This window comes from Anser brachyrhynchus, assembly GCF_964034855.1.
Source record: "Anser brachyrhynchus genome assembly, chromosome: 4".
Lineage (NCBI taxonomy): Eukaryota > Metazoa > Chordata > Aves > Anseriformes > Anatidae > Anser > Anser brachyrhynchus.
This window is the reverse complement of record NC_137698.1, coordinates 29082055-29103966: the sequence shown is the minus strand read 5'-3', so window position 1 is coordinate 29103966 and position 21912 is coordinate 29082055. Positions and strand designations below refer to the sequence as shown.

The following is a 21912-nucleotide window of genomic DNA, read 5'->3' as shown; positions in this document are numbered from 1 at the left end:
CGACTTATACTGTACCTTTCACAGTTGGTGGATGATTTTGAGTACCCCAATCTGAAATCCTCTAAGAGCTATCCGATTTTCAGGAAGACAATTCTGAGCAGAGCCAGGACATAAGTTACTTTAAAAATATTAAGCTTTACAACTTAGTATTTATTAAGCTCTGTCTTTCTTTAGGTTATCCAACATTTTCTAATATGAACAAGTAACTATCTCAGGATATTAAACAAAGTGACCGTAGAGAAACTGGACATAGGAAACACAAACCTATGAAGAAACAAAATTTTAGCCCTCTCCTTAATTCATTCCACCTTCAGTCATTATTCAACCTTCCGTTATCTTTGGCTAACCAATCTAGGCCTAAGTTGAATTTGTTCAGGTGGAGTCTAAGTATTTTACCTAAATTTTTATATCTCTGTTGAAGTTGGGCAAAATAAATGAAATAAAGGCATCAGAAATATTATAATCATAGACATTTGCTGCAGCTCAGGTAACAAGTGAGGAGCACATCCTCAGGCAGAACACTCGCTTGTCCCAGGGAAATGTTCCATCACTGCCAGACTTTCTCAGGCTCCTTCCAGCTCTCACTAGTACCCATACTACAATTACATTGCCCTTTCCCCATGCATTAAATACCTCCCAAAAGAATGAGTACTGCAGATTTATTTTAACCATTTGATTACAAATGAAACCCAAATGACATCTAAACCTTTAAGTCGCCATTTGTTTTATAACAGATTGCATCCAAGCAGCAATACAAATTACAGGCTGCAAACTTCAGTCACGTTAAACTCATTGTCCGTAGAGCACAGGCCAAGTAGTATCATTAAAACACTTGTATTTAATATCTTTGTTAATGATGATAGGATGAAAGTACCTCAGCCAGTTTGCTGGTGATTGATGGGAGGCACTCACACCCTAGAGGATATGGCTCTGCTTCTGAGGGATCTCAACCGGCTAGGGAAATGAGCTGAAATATCTCATGGAAATCAGCAAAAGATGAATGCAAGATACTGTAAATGGAAAAGAACAGCCTCATGCAATAGTCCAGTGTGTGGGCTAACTGAGCGCAAATCAGCTCTGCACTAAAGGACATGCAGGGTCCAAAGGACAACTCAAACATGGTCAAAAATGCACCCCTGCAGAACTGAACGCTAAGGGTGCTCCAGGCCGCACCACAGTGTGTTGCATTTGTTGTCCCCCCTTTCTTCATAGCAGGCCTCACGGCGCTGTGGCCTAAAAAACATTATCAGCACAACTACGTTTTGGGGGTGGGCAAAGGTTGGGAGGGGGTACAACCAGGACAGCTGGGCCCTACACACCACACCAGGTCATTCTCAGCAGTGAAAGCTGAGTGGAAGGAGGAGGAAGGGAAAGGGGGGGACACTCAGGGTTGTGGTGTTCCTGCTCCCAGGCAGCCACCTCACACGCTGAGGCCCTGCTTTCCAGAAGCAGCTGGACATTCATCTGCCTTTGGGAAGTAGTGAACGAGTATCTCTTTTTGCTTTGCTTGAGCACAAGGCTTTCGCTTTCCCTATTACACTGTCCTGGTCTCAATCCATGAGTCTTCTTGCCTTCCTTCTTTTTTCTCTTCATCCCACGGGAGAGGGGAGCAAGCAAGATGCTGGGTTCTTATTTGGCTGTTGGCTGAGGTCAGCCTGCCACAGGTGCCCTTCCACTGGAATTATTCTAGGATATTTCTTAATACATTTCCCACATCCTCTTTAGGCTTCAAAAAGCACGTCATAATGCTCTGAGGAAGAAGGCAACAGTTACAGAAATTTTGACTGTCCCAAACTTTCTCAAGGCCTCTTTGATGTGAAAAATATGACAAATTCTGTATTGGCCACTATCCCAGGAGGGCCAGAAATCAACTGCTATCACAAGCCAAGAATCTATACGTTTATCTTCTTATCCCTGCCATCAATTTTCAATGAAAAGTGAAAGAGAGGGGAACAATCTCAAGGAAGCTGGAGCAAAACTGATTAGATGACACACCACACCCTCAGTTTCTGCGTGGGCCTGTGTGAATTCTGACATATTTTAAATTTTTAAATTGTTGTGGGTGTTCGCAGAAGATAGCTGAGCAACTGTTGTAATATGACAGCCAAACAAAAAAAAGTTGCCAGATACACTGGATTTGCCCTCCTCCCAAGGAGGGAAAAAAATGAAGTCAAATAATTAAATACTAAGACAATAAGACAAATCAGAAGGTTTGATTATTTAGGTTTGGGGATTTGGGGTGGTGTTTTTTTTGTTTTGTTTTTGGTGTGTTTTTGTTGTTATTGTTTGTCCTTATTAATACCTTTTTTTTTTATAAGTGATAACTTATTTTACCTGATGAAGGGAGGAAAACGAGGCTGGGGGTAAGGGGTTTTGTATTGGTTCTGAAAACTCTAATGAGCTGCTACAAATGCTTCAGACCGTTTTCTCAAACCTAGAATAGGATGTGTGAAGACTATAAAAAACTTTTAAAAAATCTTCATTTTATGAAGCCTCACAGGCATGTTACATTTACATTTGTGAGATACAGAAGGTTTGAAAGTATAGAATCATAGAATATCCCGAGTTGGAAGGGACCCATAAGGATCACCAGGTCCAACTCCTGGCACTGCACAGGTCTGCCCAAAAGTTTAGACCATGTGACTAAGTGCACAGTCCAATCGCTTCTTAAATTCAGACAGGCTTGGTGCAGTGACTGCTTCACTGGGGAGCCTGTTCCAGTGTGCGACCACCCTCCCGGTGACAATAGGTAACAATGGACAGCACAGAGACATGTACTTCTCCAGACATGCTGTTTGGGGCTTTTGGATTATAAAACTTCTTTCCAACAGACCATCTGCTTGCACATTTATGTTGCCACATCTAACTTTACAAACTACAAGTACTCTCATTTTCCTGGAAATTAGTTTTGTATTACCTAAATAACCATGTAAGACCATAAGGCACAGGCATGCAAAGAATTCATGATTTGCTAAATTTGAAATCGAAAAGAAAATCCTAAATGTTTCCAAGAGAAAAGGCTACATTAACTTATTTCTCTACTATTTTCACATAATGTAGCTATGTAGGAATGAAAAGAAATCGTGAGGTGGATTTAGGACCAAATTGTGAAGTAACTGGTATAACGAATAGTTTGGTAAAACAACATTTACATATACTGACTTCAAATATTCTAGAACACACACAAATATGTCTCCAACCTGAATTCACCAAAAACACATATGCATCAATGAAATGCATCTTTTTTCATTATTGTTGTTGTTAATCACTAGTATTACTATATATATATTTCTCTTCCTGGACAAAACGTTCACCAAGACAAGCCTTGACGCAGACAGATGAACCATGAACTAAGAAACCTAAATTCCACTGCAATGTCTACTGAGAACCAATTAACAGATGCTGGGGTTTGTTAGTAAAAGAATGTGATAGATGAATTATATTACAGTGGATTACATACAGCATTCAGCTTTTCAAATTAAGAAGCAAACTGTGATGCCATCAGGTTATTTTTATAGAGGACAGTGGGAGTAGGTTATATTCCTGATTAAGAAATCTAAAATAAGCAAAAAAGGGCCACCTAACAAATTAAAATTAAGAGCTATATAACGCACAAGAAGAAAATGAATGTACTCTAGACACTATACTGTTGTCAACCCACGCTCTCCCTTTATCATTTTGATAATAGTAGTTTGAGATTCTATGTTGATCTAGATGAAACTGTCAAACCAATGCAGTCAATATCTCTTAACATAGATTTTACCGTAATACTAAAGAACAAAACTTGAAATAATCTTTTTTTGGTCTTATTTTTGTTTTTACTCATCCAGACCAGAAAGAGTAGGAACAGAAAGGAAAAGAGGAACTAAATAAAGTTTAGTGAGCCAATAGATGAGAGCATGTACATTATGTGGCATGGTGAAAGGAGAACCCTGTGCCTTAAAAAGAGACACAATTACTACCTGATACAACAGCAAGTACTAGTCTGTTGAGAACAGTTAAGTGATCGGGGTTTGTTCTACACACTCCAGAGCTTAAGTACCCTCTCAGCACTCACACCTTTTGTCAAGTACATTGTTTTTCAAAAATAGTTCAAACTTGTGGCATTACTCTAAAAGGCGCCACTTGGGCCAGCAACAAGTCAGATTTTGAAAAATGTCATTATAGACTTGATTTCAATATTAGTAAATTCTAACAATGCTCATACAGATCATAGTAAATTCTCACCTAATATGGGTGCTGAACCACTCCGAATGCTGAACTCCTTCAATAGCAACTACAATCCAGTTAAACAATGCTGATATATATTAGTGAATGGCAACGTAACAGAGTAGCAGACATGCTCTGCCGTTTGCGCTAGCCAGACCTGCTGAGTACCACACATTAAAGCATTCATGTAGACCTGTAACTCAGCAAAAATGTTAGTCTTTTCGTCTCCCCAAGCCCTTCTAGCCCCTTCAAGTTCACAGAAGTGCTTTGTGACAGTACTCCTTTAATACTGAAGTTTTTCCTTCTTAGACTGCTCTTCCCAGTCATACAAAAGAGAAAAAAATAGTTAATGAAAGGTTATAACTTCTGTAGTAAAGAACCATATTTAATAACATAATCTAGAGATTCACTACCTTTCCTTTCGTTACTCAGCCATCTCCCAGAACGACAAAAATGCAGAGAAGCATGATTACGTACTAGTCAATTTACTTATTCAAGCAGCTACATATGGTCCCTTCCCATCAAGCATTTCAAGAGCCAAAGCTTATGTTCCGTTTTTAACATTAGATTAAGCACTTATTAAAAGCCATGCTCTCTTTGTCTTTTCCTGTCATTTCTCTTTAAAGCTAACAGGAAAGGCGACAGAAAGAAGAAAATGAAAACAAAATGTTTCCCACTTTCACCTTTTCTCATCTTCTTTCCTGCTTCTATCAGGAGAAGTTCTGTAGTCACCTCAACAATTTCTCAGAATATATCTCCTTTTTCTCTGTATCAGACACTCCATCCCTTATAGCAGACTCAATGCTTGGAATGATTCACTGGGAGACATATGACATTCCTATGCCTAATCTGGGACTTCACTCGGCCCTACAAATTAATTAAAATTCAATAAAGAGAGGCACGAAAAAATGGAAGAGCTCCTCTCTGCAGATGAAAAAAAGATAAAGTTCCACAGCTCAGTTTCATTTGAAAATATATCATGTAAAAACCTGACAAGTCAGAAGGATTTTACTTCAATGGAACTAAACAAAGATGACATCTTTTCTAGCACCGAATAAAAGTTACAAGTATTTCTATACCAGCTCCTAAAGTAAGGTTGCAAACAACATACAAATACAACAATAGGGACAAAAGCTGGTAAGGAGGCTTCGTGGTGGGGCACAGCTTCATATCATGGTATACAGCTGAAAGAGCTCTAACAAAGGCTACTGAGAACATTTCACTTTGGATAAACAATGAAACTTCAAGAGCAGGCCAGGCAACAGGTCACCTAGGGTATCAAAAACAAGCTTCTTCAGTTCTTCAAACTTGGGTAATCGCTGACAGTAAAACAAAGTATGATATAGGCCAATACATAGAAAAAATACATATATCAGATGACTCGCTGAAAAGACCCGTGCAATAGCGTTGAATGAATGTCACTTGTTTATACACACACACCTACCTTACGTCAGGGTTTTTCACCAAATTGATGTCATGTCTCCACCTGCTAATCAGGCCTTACATGGAAAGAACCCTCTCCACCATAAATCAGCTATCACAGAAAATGACTTTATTGTCAGGTATTTATGAGCATCATTGCAGGATGACTCTTAAGACAGCAACGAAGGGATGGTGCGGAGGTAACTTTCTTTGCATGAAGAACTTCAGGAGCTAGAAAGGAAATGTACTACACAGCACTTTGAGAAATAATTAGAAGAGAACAGGTCTTCTTACTGCCTGCCTTGCAGATTGCTGCAATAAAGCCAGTATCAAGGCTCATGTACTTATTTTAAATTCACATTGAAAAAGACCAAGATCATCCAATCTCCACAAACATTCAGCCTGTTTCTTTGGAAGTAATGCCACCAGCAAAATAAACACCAGGATAAGTTCTTCATTAGGCCCATACCAAAATAGTCACAACATGATGTTTCAGAGCTCCACATTTCAGTATCCTTAATAACTTAACTTACCTTTTCCATAAACACCAAAACACTTAAAAACAACCTTTCAAAATGATTATTCTTTCTGAAACATAAAGAACCTTTGGAGTCCATAATAAAGGAGAAAGACTTCACATGACTCTGAGAATAAGAGATGCCAAATAAACACTCACAGATATTACATTGTAGATAATGCTTTCATCATTTACTCAGATACAGCTCAACACTTACAGAATACAATTACACGTATTCTCACACTTTGTATAAGGAATGCAATTACAACAACTGTAAGAGCACACACATAACCATTTTCTTGCATTATAACAGAAAAAAAATAAACTTGCAGCATCTGAGGAGTGCTATTTTTATTCTCTGTTCCTAGCAGAAGTTCTTAGCTACCATCAACAAGATACTGTATAATGGTAAGCACAGGACAATAGGGTATAAAATCAGGGTGGAAAAAAAAACTATAGATATTCCCTGTTTCTGCTGCTACAAACAAGATTTCCTTAGACCATCTGTTCCCCTTTAGGTATAAAAGCTTCTAAAACAGATCAGGATATTAAATAGTCATCATGCAGAAAACTTTCCTGTTGCTAAGAAACAGGAAGGAAAATAATGGTTCCAAGGTCAACTGGTGCTGAATTGATTCAGGATGACAACATCTTTGACCCAATTCGACCCACTTCATAAGAGATCAAACCCACCTTTTGCTTAGTTTTCATTGTTTCCATAAGCCATATTCTGCTTAGAAGCGTTATTTTTATGTGGCAACAATGAATGGAAGTAAAACTGAGACTGGTGACAGAAACGTTGCTGTGATTACGCAAATCAACAGGGAATTAGAATACTTTGAGAAATCCTTCTTGAATCGAAAAGGTTCACTGCATTCTGCATGACCTTTCAGTTCTGACAGCTTTTTCATTAGCCAGCTTTTAGTTCTAGGTTGAAGTCAAAGGTCAATGTTTCTAACAGCACCCAGCTCAACAGGCAAGTCAAAGACGACCGTTTCATTGAGGCACTGCTCTTGCCAGCGTGAAATATGGCATTACTTTCTTGTTAAGGCCAGCACACTGATTTGGTTGCACTCTTCCTCAGTAATTAAGAAATTCAGAGCATCACTATATTCTGTACAGAAGAAAATCCAAATGAAGTACTAACACAGTTATATCACCGCACTGTCTTCCAGACATGTAACTTCAGAAGGAGCATGCAGCAGGACAAAACACAGGTTTGCTACATAAACAAATAGGAAAAGATGTCAGAGAAGAAATTCAGCGTCTGAAACCCACTATCATTATTGAGTACGTTTAATGAAATACTTCTTTTTAAGCTTAAAAAAAAAAAAAAAAAAAAAAGCTGAGTTACTTCATGGGCTTCCAATAAAAAGTAGCAAAAAAATTAAGGACAGATTTTGGTTTTGTTGTAAAAGTGCTACAAAATTCAACCACGCGTGCTCTTTTCAGGCCAAACTGTAGGGACTCACAGAAGCAACCTGTACATTCCCAGTTCTCCTTCTACTCTTCCTGCAGTTCTGCACAGCTCTTTAAAGAAGCTCAGCCCTGAATGTCCCCCCTCCACTCTGCTGTTAACTATGTTTCATACAAGGCCCTAGAAAACAACAGCTTCCAGGCACAAGAACCACCACGTTATGTTCCACTAAACATTAAAGGAGCATATAGAACAAACACTATAAGAACAAACTGTTTTAACTACTATAAATAACCTGAAATTCCTCCTAGACAGTAAATCTATTTGCCTCTTACGCATTTTCTCACTTGTTTGTTGCATATATTTGAACATGTATCAAACATAACGCGTGTTCAAGTGCAGGAGTATAAATGTTTACCTTGATGCTTGTTTTCAGTCTGAACAGACCATTCACAAAACACAGGGTGTTACCACATGGCTATTCTGGCTTACGAAATGCTTCTTGCTCACCAGGCTTCCTCCTGACATAACTGTCTCAACTCCACAGAGACAATTTCTTCTTGCTGTTCTCTATTTGTTCTCTGTATTTCCTGATTGCTACCTAGTCTGAAGTTAACATCAGTGATAACACACCTCTTGAGAGCGGACAGAGCCTGATGGTGATAAGGCCAAATTTTGGCACAGAAATGGCCAAGGACAAAGGCAAAACAGCCTCCAGCACTCACAAGGTTTCTTCATCACATCTAAGGATGCTGTTGCCTTTAGGTATCCTGTACAGCCATTTTGAAACACCTATATTAAAATCTATAAATAATAAAATGTAATAAACAATACTTATATTTTATTCATCTATTAATGTCATTATCAAGTTTGAAAAATATTATGTTGATAAATTAAAAAAATAAAAGATGCCTAATTAATACAAGATACTCAGTAATTTCTGGCATTTAAACACAATTTTCTATTCCAACATCATTCATCTCGACATTGTTACAAAGCTCTAGGGTTTAGTAAAGGCTAGGTCTGGCCATCACAAACAGCAAAGACTGATATTTCCTGCAAGTCTCATTAAGGAAGCCAAAAATCTCTTGACCACCAAAAATTAATCTCAACCCGTGCAGCTCAAATCCGAAAGAACTGATGTGCTAGACGGACCTTGAAGGAGCTTGCAGCTGCACTGCTATGTTCTGCAGGTAATTAAAGAGCCTGGTTTCTAGCTCTGACTATCTGGTCCCTTCCGCAAGGACTGAAATTAGTTTTTAAAATTAAGCGTGGGTTGAATCAACTGACAACAGAAATTGTTATACTTTGCATAAACTGTAAAAATGCAATATCCGATGGAAATTGGCAAGAGGACTTAAAAATCCCATAAAGCACTTTTCTTTGTACTGAAATGTGTTATCAATAAATACTATTTGAAGACACATTTCAGAATTTCACTGTACCAAAGCTACTGAATCAAAGCATTTTACTTTAAATGTAGAAGTAGCACAACAAAGCCTACCCAACATTTGGCTTAACAAAAAGGAATGGAACTTTACAGGCAAACTTGCTAAAAAACACTGTGTTTGCCAGCTGAAATGTGTGAAGAATGAGAAGAGGCCCGCTGTAGAGGCAATTTCACACGCTCACCCTGACTTTCCATGACCTGGTGCCTGGGCCCTTCCTGCCTCCAAGGTCCCATGCAGCCACGCACATGGCTCTGTTCTCATAGCGCTGCCTTTTGTTCCTAACTTGAAAGCCTGATCTAGAGTCAACCTGGTGGACCGACAGCTGGACATCACCTAGGTTTATTTTAATTCTGCTTCCTTGATATTAATCTGCTAATATAGTTGTCCGCTCTTCCATTAACCTTATGTCTTAAGTCTCTCATTACTATGATGTACCATAAAGGCATGTTTGCAAGGGATAATTAAATACCAATGCACACTACCTTTATAGATAACAGCAATAACAGTTGACAGTTTTCCTCACAAAGAGTATTTTTACATCCTGCCTTTGAAACATTTTTCTCCTCCATCTTCATTTGGGTTGTGAACCAGAAAGACAGGTATGTGCCTCGGACTTTCCACAATATAAATACTCGTGTTTTGGAGGTAATCCTTGCATCTGTTCATCAAGTGTTCCTCAGCTACATATAATTCCAACAGCTTAACAAACCTCACAAATAACACCCTTCTCTGAGAACAAGTTCTCAAAAAAATACAGTGAATATATTACATAGTATATAAACTAAGAAAATTAGAAAAGATTACTTATGATAGAAGGAAGATGATGTCTTCTGAGCCAAAATTACTAATTCTTTTTCTTACTAATCACAAAAATTCTCAAAATAGAGAATTGAGGTAGCAGCAGAGGCAAGTCACACTGAACACCAAATCCGTTCTTAAATCCTCCACTAAATAAGCAAGTACAGATGTCCAGAGAGGTGACTAGACCAGCAGTTCCAATTACGCTTCCTGAAAAAGCTCTAAATTAACCATTAGTTATTTCTTTCTTTACAAGGTATGGTGTCAATGAAGTGATTTCAAACCCTGATACAAAACTATTCATGGTATTCTTGTTACAGAAAATTCCTTAATTGGATGCCAGAGATGCTTCCTGGCAGGAAATCGCACAATTGTCAAATGTCTCACTAGCTGAAAAGGCCTCGATTTGTAATTTCAGAGTACTCGCAGTACCTGCCAATTCCATAATCCCTGCAACATTTGTTACAGGACAAACACCAAGTCTAAGCTTAAAATGCTGACTGAAAGCTTGAGAAAATGGTTTGACTTATAACATCTAAAATGCTATCCCAAAAATGAGCAGTAAGTTAGTTCAACTTGAAATCTTACTTGACATTGGAGTAATGAGAGCTGTGGCAAAATACTCACTTTTTCAGCATCAAGAAGTTCACGACAGTGAATATTCAATTCATGTCCCACAAGGTGTGCGGAGCTTGTGCCTGCTTCTCCAGCCTCAAAGCTGAGTAAAACTTGGTGTGTCCACCTAGTGAGGATGCTGCAATTGTCCATGAAGAGTAGCAATTTATAGCATTGACCAAGATTTGCATGCTCCTACAGACAGAGTCTTTCCCCAGTGGGAATTACTATCATGCAGTTACTACTATATGTGGTACTAACGCAATAGCTACACGACAGCACAAGTAATTATATAGTAGCAACTATCAGCATATTCAAAAAGGGAAAATCGTGTTCTTTGTTGCTTCAGCCTACAAAATATTCATCTATAAGGTGGGTGACTTTATACTCAGTATCTGTGAAAAAGATCAGCGTTCAAAGATCCATTTGAGAAGAACAATTCCTTTCACTTTACAGAACAAAATACGTTTTCTTTTCCATGTTCACAACAGAAGTGGCGAGTAATAAAGATAAGAATTTGCAAGCTCCTAATCCTACATGTACCACTTAACAATTGATTTATCAAGGGTATATTTGGAAATTTAATTCTTTGGACTCTTTCCAGCTCATGTGACTATTCAGATTTTGAAGCTCTTCTAAAGTCTTCTCCTCATTGCCTGTCTGAGCAGATTAACCTATAAAGAAAGAGGTATGCATTGTGTCAAAGTGCCACTGAAACAGCACTAGGTGATAACTTGGGGGATCTCATCTCATTCGAGACACAGTAACGGAGGACAGACCATGCCACAATGCCACAAAATGAAAACACTTTTAAAATGCAAAAATGGAAGGGCAACAACTGTGTCCAACGAAAAATTCAAACCTCTGCAAAACAAAATGTTGCATTTAATCGCCACCTGATGTTACACTTGAAAGATGTATCTATTACTTTCCGACTGAGCCGGTACTGGCAACAGATAAAGTAAAAATTATTTGGATATGCCTGCCTGCTCCTGGATTTCTACAGTTGGAAGAAAAATCCCAGCAGTTAAGCCAGTGATATTTCTTGTCATAACAACAGCTGACATTTATTTCACATACTCCTAATGGACTGCAAGAAGAGTCCTGCCAGTTCCAATAGCCTGGAAGTGAAGAACAGCTGCCCAGTGCATTTAGCAATGCCCTCAGCTATGAGACCTAACAGTATCTATAACCACAACTATGACCACGACCACAATTATATTTCAAGAAATGTCATACCACAAAAAAAAAAAAAAAAAAAAAAAAGAAGCAATCAGAATATTCTAACAGGTTTGCAAAGCACCAGGGCTAAAACACTTCTGGAATTCATAGACATTTTAAGTCAATAGAAGAAAAAGGAAACTTTCAGTATATACCAGTAAAAATCAGCCATAATGTTTTCTTTGTCTGTGGACACAAACTGAGTAAATACATCAGAGGCAGGGTGGCTAACTACGAACCTTTTTGAAAAGAACCACTTTTCCTGAAATTTGTTTCCCTACAGAATATTGACTGCCTACTATAAGGAACAAAAACAACCTCAAAAAAAACATCTCCAGAAATCTGCTGTGCAGATTGGGGTTTTTTTTTGCTGCCACAGAGAGCTGGAAAACCTGAAATCACGTCAGCCATAAATGAAAGGTGCCTGTCACAGAAAGCATCCTGAGAAGCCCACTTAAAAAAAAAAAAAAAAAAAAAAAAAAAAACTTGGGACAATTACAAAAATGACACTGACAGTGTGCCACTTAAGTTTCCCTGACTGCTTACCCCTCTTTGCCACGTTATGTCACTCTCCAGTGGAAAAGTTCCAATTGTATACACAAATGTACACGTATACATGCACTGACAGATGTCAATAAATGACATTTCTACAAATCTTCTAAGTTAATTCCTACAGCATGCAGGCAAGAAGCCAGTCCTGGGGAAAAAAAAAAAAAAAAAAGGCTTACCTTTTCTGCAGCTTTGCTTAAGGTTCTGCAGAGAACTGGAGAAAGCAGTTCTCTGTTTTAATTCCAACTGGAGACCAACTACTGAGGCATTTACTCCTCAATAAATGCAGAGTAGCACGGGGTAAAGAGTTCCAGGATTAACTAAATAAGACCATGTGTAATTGAAACCTCAGTAGCATGCCCTGTCTTCTATAAACCAAGTGTATGTTCCTGGTACCCAGCAATACGACACCCACAACATCTGAACAATACGTACATATTTGTGATTATGGAAGGTGGAAGGCTGAGACAAAGAGCCTCTACGTTTAAGTACCTGCACATCCCCCTAACAGCAAGGGACCTCATCTTGGCCATCTCCACAGATGGAATTATGTGGGCTGGTGAGGCAGGACTGCTACTTTTCCCGTTTCCCTCCTTCAGTTTAGCACATGCCACTTCGGTACTCAAAAGGCATCTACAGAGGTGGGTACAAGGGAGCTGCTCCAGGCCCAGCACTTGCCATGTTCCTGCTAACAAGGCTCGTGAAACTGGGCCAGCAAGCTGGCCCCTGTCACACCAACTGGGCGCCACGCTGCTTTTGATCAGCAGGCAGAGCACAGGCAGCTCTGTAATCAGGGAGAGACATCCTGTGTTAGACTGGCCGGTGATTAGAATAAGGTGGAGATGTCAGAGATTTGACCTTGAGTCGCCTATGTTAGGAGTGAACATTATGGGTTGCCAAGCTGAGATGCTTCTCATTAACACTTCCTAAGTGTTCCACTTCCTAAGAGGAATTAATGGGATGAGAAAACAGTTTTCTGGGAGCTCTACACAGGACGTTTCCTTGTCCATGAATAACAACGCTGGGTTTTGAAAACAGAGTTGTTCTATTTCAGTTGCTGAGCAGGTGGTCTGTTAAATCTTACAAGTTATGTCTGGTAGTTAAGTATTGGTGTAAATATTTTATTAGGCTTCCCAGCTTATAATAAGCATTGCTTAGCACTATTTTATGCAACATAGGCTACAGAAATTATTCTACCAAGGAGAAACAACAGGATGAATGTGAAGCGGATAACCACAATTATTTGTTTATTTTAATATGAAAGGGAAAAAAGATTGTGAATTCTAAGTTCAATGTGCCTGTTTGGGGAAGAAGCATCTTCTTTAATTTTGAGCAGTTTAGCAGTTTACAGCCTGCACAAATAAGCATACATTATCTTTTTGTTCTCGTTCTTTTAATCTCATCCATTTATTTATTTATTTGATTAAAGACCTACATTATAAACAGTTTAATCACCCAATCTATATTTCTATAAAGCTGAGGGACCATTCTGGTTGATAGTTGCTCTTCCAGTCAATTACACACTACCTGGTTTCTCTGTCAAAGTTGCAAGCCATTTTCTGTTTTATTTCTTGGCATTTTCCCCCCTTTGCAAGCAACTTAAATGGTTCTGTGGTGTAAGTAACATACAGGATATTCATTATACTTTAAACAGCATTTTTATTACTATTTTTTCTTTTTGTTTATAATATTGAAGAAAGGAAATCTCTCCCCCTGAGAATTTTAATTATCATGTTCTTGGATGTCTGCTATATTGTTTGGTGAAATGAAGAAACTCCTATTATTAGAACAAAAAGCAAAATTGCCTGTCGCAATTCTCACCAGTTCGTTCACATACAAGAGCATAATTTATTGGCCTTGCAGTAACAAAGTTTTTGACACTTCAGGAGAATTGTTGTAGAGACTGTGAGGCATAAAATCGTAACTTAGGGATCCAAAAATAAGCTTCAATTCTTATTCAGCTGAAGGTGAAATGGAAAAATAATGTATTTCAAAGAGATAAGACTACTCTGCTGCATACTTCCAGTCAGGCATCTGAATTCTCCATCTGCGCTGTTAAGTAATGCGGCAGGACCTGCAATGGTTGCACAAGAAATTAGACAACATCATGTTTGAAGTACCATTATTGGAACTTCATATCCAATATAGCATTAAAGTATGGAGACCCTTCCAGCTTTGTAAGACCTCTTTCAAGGGAATAAAAGCAAAACTCATACAGCTGCAAAGGTCCTACAGAGGCCACGGCACTACAGAGCAAAGCAGAAGGGGAACTGGAGTAAGCGTCACACTTCCACATTAGTTTAAGTAGAAGCTAGGTCTGAGGCTAAATTATTAAAAGTAAGAGCAGAATTCTTCTTTATGTTACCTTTACTGAACCAAAAGGCATCCATCATAACGTAGTTTTATGTCCTGAATAATACTGACGGTCACTTAATATATAGACACAATGCCTGGCTCAGAAAGATCCCTAGAGCTGGCACTCTCTACAGCAAACAAGCACTAGAATTCCCTCACCTTCACAGGCAGGCATCTAATTTTTCATCTTCTGCTGATTAGAGCCTGACTTTCACATTGGGCATCCAGAAAAGGAGAGAAATATACAGTGAAAGAACATCTGCAAACACTCCGACCAGCATCAAACAGGACCTAGATGGGTAGAAGAGGATATAAGCTGTATCTCCAGAGTAACATTCAGCTGCCTGTGAACTACATTTCTCCCCTAGTAATCCCTGCCTCATTCACCATGCACAATAAACTAAGGCTAGAGCTCTACAGATAAAAATGTCATTCGTTCTACAACTCTGATTTATCCCCAGCACATCCGAGTTTTGTGTAACAGTTCTATCGAGAGGGGAGAAAAAAAAGCATGGTGCAGTTCTAAGACATACCCAAATGCACACAGGAGACCCACAGAGCAACTGGAGTCTGCTGTACCACCCAAAGCAGGTAATGGTGCTGAGGCTTCATCTGGGCACACCTGCAACCTGTCCTCCTTCAGCCTGTCATAGGGTACAGGCAGTGCCAAGCTGATGCTCTGCTTATCTACCTTCCTGGCCTAGCCAGATCAGTTCCTTTTTTCTTTTTGTTCAAAGGCCCAGGCTCACTCTTTGTCCCTACCATTTTTAACTCTTCGTTTCAGGTTTGCAGACCCTTCCTCCCAAGCAGCCTCCCTTTTCAGAGCTCCTGGGCACAAGACTGCATGTGTCAGCAGGGCTACGTGCACCCTGATCTCCTACAGCCCAAACGACTCGCGTTCGTGATTTCAGAGGAGTCCCGCTTTGTCTCAGCCATTAAATTTTAGGGAGGTGTTAGCTATTAGAGTCTAAGACTTCACAGCACAAGACCAGGTGTTTTCAAGGTCTGCTATTTCCCACAAATGGATAAATCTTCTAAATAGAAGGGGAGAAGCACATTCCTTGCACAAGAACCAATTCATTTTGTTTCAAGGCCCCGTTCTTACAGCATCAGCATGTGTAACTTTTCAGCAACATTTGACGTTTATCTTTTTCCCTCAGTTCAGGTCTCTAAACTTGCTGAAACTGTTGAAAGTTTCTTCTCAAAAGACACATCACAGCAGAAGTTTCAAGCCTAGCAAAAGGCATAGCTAACAATGACCAGTGTCCTATGTCAAGGAAACCTAACTGTAAATAGATTATTAGGGTAAAAGAAGAGTATTCACCATTGACCAGATTCTCCAAGGCATTACAACTACTTCAGAATTTTTACCCAATTTATTTCAGAAGTTTTACCAATACAACTCCTTTCTAGCTCATTCTTTTATATATATAGATATATATAAATTTTGTATTTCCCCATGTTTAATCTCCATTGACTTTCTGTGGAAAATTCTGTTATCTCCAAATTGTTTTCACTCGGTGGTGTTTGTTTAAACTGGTAACTTCTGTTTACAAAACCCCTCTCTGTACCATTTCAGCAAAAAAGGGTCACACGTGATGCCAAATATACTTAACTTTGGGTCACATACTTCTATTTTGATTTCTTTATATTGATATATTCATCTCATGTGAATTTTATTTTAGAAAAATAACACAAAAGCATTCCCTTGTCCCATGAATTTAGTTCCTTGCTCTGGCAGGCATTTCATCATCTTTATGAAGGATTATTCACAGATTTCTTGGATGCAGTAAGTTACTTAAATGCAGTAAGATACGGTTTGATATCCAGTACCTTCAACTAGGAGACTGTTCTGTTGGTTAAAAACCCTATTCTGATTTCTAGAGTAAATTTATTTACAGCCAGTACGCTCATTTGTTCTCACAGCAGTGTTGTCCTATTCTAAGTAATTCTTTCCTTGTGTTTATCTCCACACATTTATAGAGTGCTTGTACTCCCTCCCAAATTTCCCTTCAATCCAAAGAAGCCAAGCTAATGACACGATGTACTTTCAACCTTTTTGACACATATTTTGATGGTTTTTTAAATCACCATTGATCTTATTTACAGTTGAGCTATACAGCTATATAATCACAGCTGAAGCAAAAGAGACTTTGATCTGTCACACCTTAGTAGTGCACAGCTTCTCTTTGGTAAATTCATAGTACCTTTTTATAATTTCCTTTTACCATTATGTACAGAACTACCCTTTCCCCCTGAAAGCAGTTTAAGAATTTGAATAACATTGAGGTCAAACACAATCCTGCAGTTGCCTAGATTCATTTTCCCCCTTTCTTAAAAACGTACACTGCTCTGTTAATTTCTAATTAACTATCCCCTCTACTTTCCAGCAGATCTGCACTCAGATTCCACCTTGACTCCATTTCCATACCTTTGGGCCTTTTCCTGGTGGACCTATAATCTCCTGGTGAAAAATATGGCACACAAGTTTTAAGACAAACCTAGACTTCCACTGCTTCCTCATCCCCAGTGTATAGTTGTATGACTTTAATACTCTGTTCCTTTCTTGGAAACACATCAGATGAACTTTGTGCTATTTACTCCAGTACCCTTTGAAGGGTCTAACTCAGCTTGACAGTTTACCTGTTCTGGCTATCTTCAGTCCTAAGACACTGAAAAATCCAGTTGTGATGAAGAACATGTTCATTATTTCATGAGTTCAAGAGTATCTTAATGACAGCTTTGCAGAGCATGTATATGTTTAAACACTGTTTAGAAAGAAGTAATTATAATGGTTACAGCCCTTAAAAGTAGTCTGACTTCTTAAAGATCCATAAAGAAATTTTGATAACAATTCGGGGGGGGCGGGAATAATGTCATTCCATTAGCTCCAACTACGCCTCAGGCAATCACAAGCACCCCCTCACTTTTTGCTTACTATCTATTATCATTACCTGGACTCCTCACATATGTTTAAGCAGCATCATAACATGCATTGTAGACTATCGCTACTGACTAGGCTTTTAGCTGAACAATGACCCCTTTTCAAGTATTAAAATATAAATGTAATTTGATTAGACTCAGCATGTAACACAATATATATCGTATGCCACAGCACAAAGGCAAAACAGGCAGCAGACACCTGCTCTACAACACTTGAAAATTTCACTCCTTAATATTTAACAAAATACTCTCATCACAAGCTTGTTGCTTAAAACACCCATAGAAAATGAAGATGAAAATGGATGTATACTGTTACGTGATGCTCATAAAAGCCTATCTGAGGCCTGACAAAGGAGCAGAGAGAGATGCTAGCAGGCTGGAGAACCCAAATACAACCATGCTCAGCTCCTCCCAGGAACCTTTGGCCCACAAAAGGCCCATTACCAAACGGCCGGAGGAGCATGGGGGCACACTGAGGGGCAGGAACCCATACGAAGGGCTCAGAGGAGGGGACGTCCTGCCTGGTCCCTCCCAGGACAGCCCCACCATGTGTCCGCATCACAGCACCCGGAGTGGGTATAGGTGTGCAAGACCAAGGAAGGCAAGCTGGCCAAGAGGGCTGTATTCTCTCTACATTTCCCCACTAACAGGCCTCCACGCTGCTCGGCCAGGGAGAGGAGCAGGAGGAGGCCCCAGTGCAGTCTGTGACCATGCGGGCACCCTGCGTGTCTGCCCGTGTTATCCCTGGGGCCTACCATGCATGTACACACGTGTGTGACGTGGGTGCACTGTGCGTGCATATGCCTGCTGGGAATCCATTTGGCTACTGGTTGGACCCGGAGCACAGAGCTGTGGCAGCCTCATCCCGTCAGGATCCTGGACCAGACTCGGTATTTTTGCCTGGCACAAGGGAAGAAAAGGCTTTTGAAAAGTTAAACATAGTGTATAGTTCAAATGAGATTTTCTTCTCCCATCCACATACGGTGATCATCATCTTTCATTCTGTATCTCGATTTGGTTCTTTTTCCACTATTTTCCACTCAGATCATTTCACCCACTTCATATCAATCTTCCCCTATCATAGATATTTCCTCCCCTCCTTTTCACTTCCACCCTACCCCAACTCAGTTTTTACCGGATTGTTTTCCTTTAGTTTGCTTAGGCCTTTCTCCATTTTCTAACACCTTACATTCGTCTTCCCCTTCATGAAATTCTTTTTATATCATTTCCCCTAAATTCTTCAACCACCCTTTCAGTAAGGATAAAAACTGCCCCTTATACAGTCTGTCATTTCTCTTCAGCTTTCCTCCTGCTTGCCAAAACTCATTCTTTGTAACATCGCCTTTCGCTCTTCTTCAAAGAGAAACACATGCAATTGAGGCACTCTTCTTCCTACTTAAATAAAACATGGCTATTTTCAAACACTTACTGAGTGAACAGGGTTTGTATTCTTTTTTTTTCCATAGGAGAACAGAATAAAATCCACAGACTATTACTACAAACGTAGTTCAAAAGAATCAAAAAATTCAGAAACCGAGTTCCTCACAAAGTGCTAGAGACTCGTCACGTAACAAACCCACCAAGGCAATACTTGAGGTTTAACTATTTCTTTTCCCCTCCTTCCCTGTGCGTGGCTGCAGAAAGGAGACCACGGTCTCACACGTTTCTTCCTACCTTGTTACACCTTACCAACTCTAGCAAATCTACATCTCATTGCAAAGATCAATTAAGTTCTTTACTCTAGCAAGAGCTTATCAAAGAGCCTTCATCTTCTTGAAGCATTTTGCCTCAATTGGACAGTGAGCCCCTTTCTTTCAGCTCCACAGAGTACAGCACCCGACTGGGTGGGAAGACCAGCATTTGAGGGGTATTTGCAGATGAAATTAGTTGGGGTTTTGTTTTGTTTGCAGATATGCCATCTTCCATCCAATAACACATCTTCTGTTAGGACTTCCTCCTCTAGCCTAAGATACCAATTTTACTGGTAGATTTTAAAATGATATTACACAAACAAGGTTATTAAAAATAACTCTACAGGACTGAAAATATTTATCAGCCTTATAATAAAGCACCTGTTTTCACGAAAGCCCATACCCCTGACTCTTTAACGACTGTTTAGCCACACGTAGAGCTAGCACAGAGAAGGACAATTTGATACAATGATTACGCAGAGGAATTTTCTGTACTTTGAAATTATTACCACTCCTCAGAGAAACAACTTAGCCATGTTACCTGACCAGTGTTTGGCTGTATCTGGCAGAAGGACTTTAAAGAAAAAGAGACCACAACACCGCAGGGGAGACAGTATACATCTTTCAGAGGGTTTGGCACCCAAGAGCAATGCTTGGGGTTTCTCTCCAAAATAAATGAACAGCAAGACCCTCTGACCCTGCCAGGAAAGGACTCTGCCTGTGTTCATAGATTACGTGGCAAGGACAGACATCTGGCCATGCAGACCGACGTGAGTTCCACATACTGAAATTGCAGAAGCATGACACGTCTTCCTTTGGCAACCACAATCATCCCTTTCCCAAGAGGGCCCAAAATCAGGAAAACGTGATTAGAGCCTGTTCTGCTACACACCACTTTCTGCTAGCACGTGGGGCTCTCACTCCACAGCCTACCTGTGAGCACGATTTTTTCTTACTCTGGTTGATAGCATCAAGGTCCTTAAACAGCAGAGAGCTCACTACAAGTGCCTCTGCACTCAGCTGACCCCGATAACCAGAGAGCTGGAGTTCACCTCACATTCATCTGCTATGCAAAGGGTTGTAGCTAATCATTTCCAGCAATGCACCAGGATTAATGCTGCCCTCCATGACCAAGACTGTTTTCCAAGCCTCCTTTTATCGTAGTTATCGAATCCTACAGTGCCTTACCCTGGGCTTGCACGCTGCCCTAAAACTCTGACCGTGCAACATCCGTGCACCCTTATCTTGTCAGAAGACAGCCCCAAGTGCACACTTCTCTGTTGGCTAGAAATCTTGTCCCAGCCCTTACTTTATTGCTACTTGATCTCATGCCAGTATTTTCTCCCTTAGGTTAGGCATCTATCTAGCTCAGCTCTTGCTACATCAATTTTATAGTTGATTCTATGTATTAATCATTATTTCCTCTTTGAACCTTTCCTTTCATGCTCAAGAAGTCCCTCACTTCCGTAACATCATCTCATATGACCGACTTCTGTGGAAAGCCAAGCTATTAGTACATCACGTATGAAGAAACCCCCTATATTCAACTAATTTTTTGGCTGCACTCAGGCCATACCAATGCCACGTAGGAGATGTCACACAAACCAGCCGGCCACACCACAGTGGCCACGACACCCTGCGTAGCTTCACCAGCTTGCACCCGCACCTCCCCTGCCACACGGACAGACACCAGAACAACCCTCCTGCCTCGGGCACTCGCTCCTCGCCAGCACCTCCTCATCCCCCATGAAACACACAGCCATCAAGCCACAAGCCTATTTCCACTCAATGACTCAATGTGACCAGAAGAACCCTGGCGGGCACAAAAGCTGTCCCCTACACATCCCTACTGGGAGCCCTAGCCACGTGGTGACATGATGATGATGTTTCCGCAAGTTCCTGAGCCGCTTCCCTGCCTCAGCTTCTCCACTCCGTATCTGCGTAAAGTGACCAGAAATAAAAATACAGATAGAAACAACACAAGCAAGCAGTTTGTAATGCTTTTACAGACATCAAAAAGAGAAAATGTTCCTCTGAGGAAAAGGGAGAGCTATCAGTGACCCCTCTCTTATTTGAAGAGCTTAACTTTGGAGCACAGATAAGTAGACGAAGAGTGGTGTTATCCCAAGCCAGAAATGAAACAAGCTTCTGGTTCTCAGACTCTCAAAGTGAGCTGCTGAACAAAGTCCTTACGCTGTTTAATAATCTGAAGTAATTCATACCTTGTATTTCCCACTACGTCCCACATTGTCCAGCACGTTAATACAATCAGATATTACATACCCCTTTTACAGAAATCATGTTAGACATCTGGCTGCCTACCTAAAAGTCCGTTTGCAGGTACGCAATGTCTCTACTTGGATTCCAGTTGCTGGGAGGCAATCAATGAAACATTCCCAGTATATCCAAGCCTCCTCAATCTGCCAGACTTAAGTTTTGTATTATTTTATTCTACCAAGGTCTGAGTGATCAAACTACAATTCTTTTTCTGTATGAAGAACACTAACATTGCTACATAGTCAGCTTAATATCGTAAAGCTTGGCTCTGCAAAAATGCATGCACTTCTACTTAAAATTAAGTTTAATAATTCTTTGATTTTACAAAATACTAAACTATTATTTGCTTTTTTAAAGGAATATACAGAACGGATTTAAGTCTTATAAACCAAAAACTGCGTAAGTTAGAGAATTTTCAAGTTGCAATTGATTGCATGCAGCTAGCCA

General features: G+C 39.8%; 1 protein-coding gene across 10 annotated transcripts in view; it reads right to left on the bottom strand.

Annotated features, from left to right (window-relative positions):
* Nucleotides 1–21912, bottom strand: part of MARCHF1 (membrane associated ring-CH-type finger 1) — a 239569-nt gene that overhangs the window by 213868 nt on the left and 3789 nt on the right. For 3 of the 10 annotated variants that reach the window (XM_080591782.1, XM_080591779.1, XM_080591775.1), the window contains exons 2-6: nt 14714–14845; nt 14220–14273; nt 12197–12347; nt 10442–10568; nt 7984–8357 (exon numbers count right to left, since the gene is read on the bottom strand). The exons of 4 other annotated variants lie outside the window; for them this stretch is intronic. The gene's annotated coding sequence lies outside the window, so the exon portion shown is untranslated. Of the gene's footprint in view, nt 1–15; nt 38–7983; nt 8358–10441; nt 10569–12196; nt 12348–14219; nt 14274–14713; nt 14846–21912 lie in introns of those variants that run through there. 3 more of the 10 variants (XM_080591768.1, XM_080591773.1, XM_080591757.1) reach the window with 2 other exon arrangements.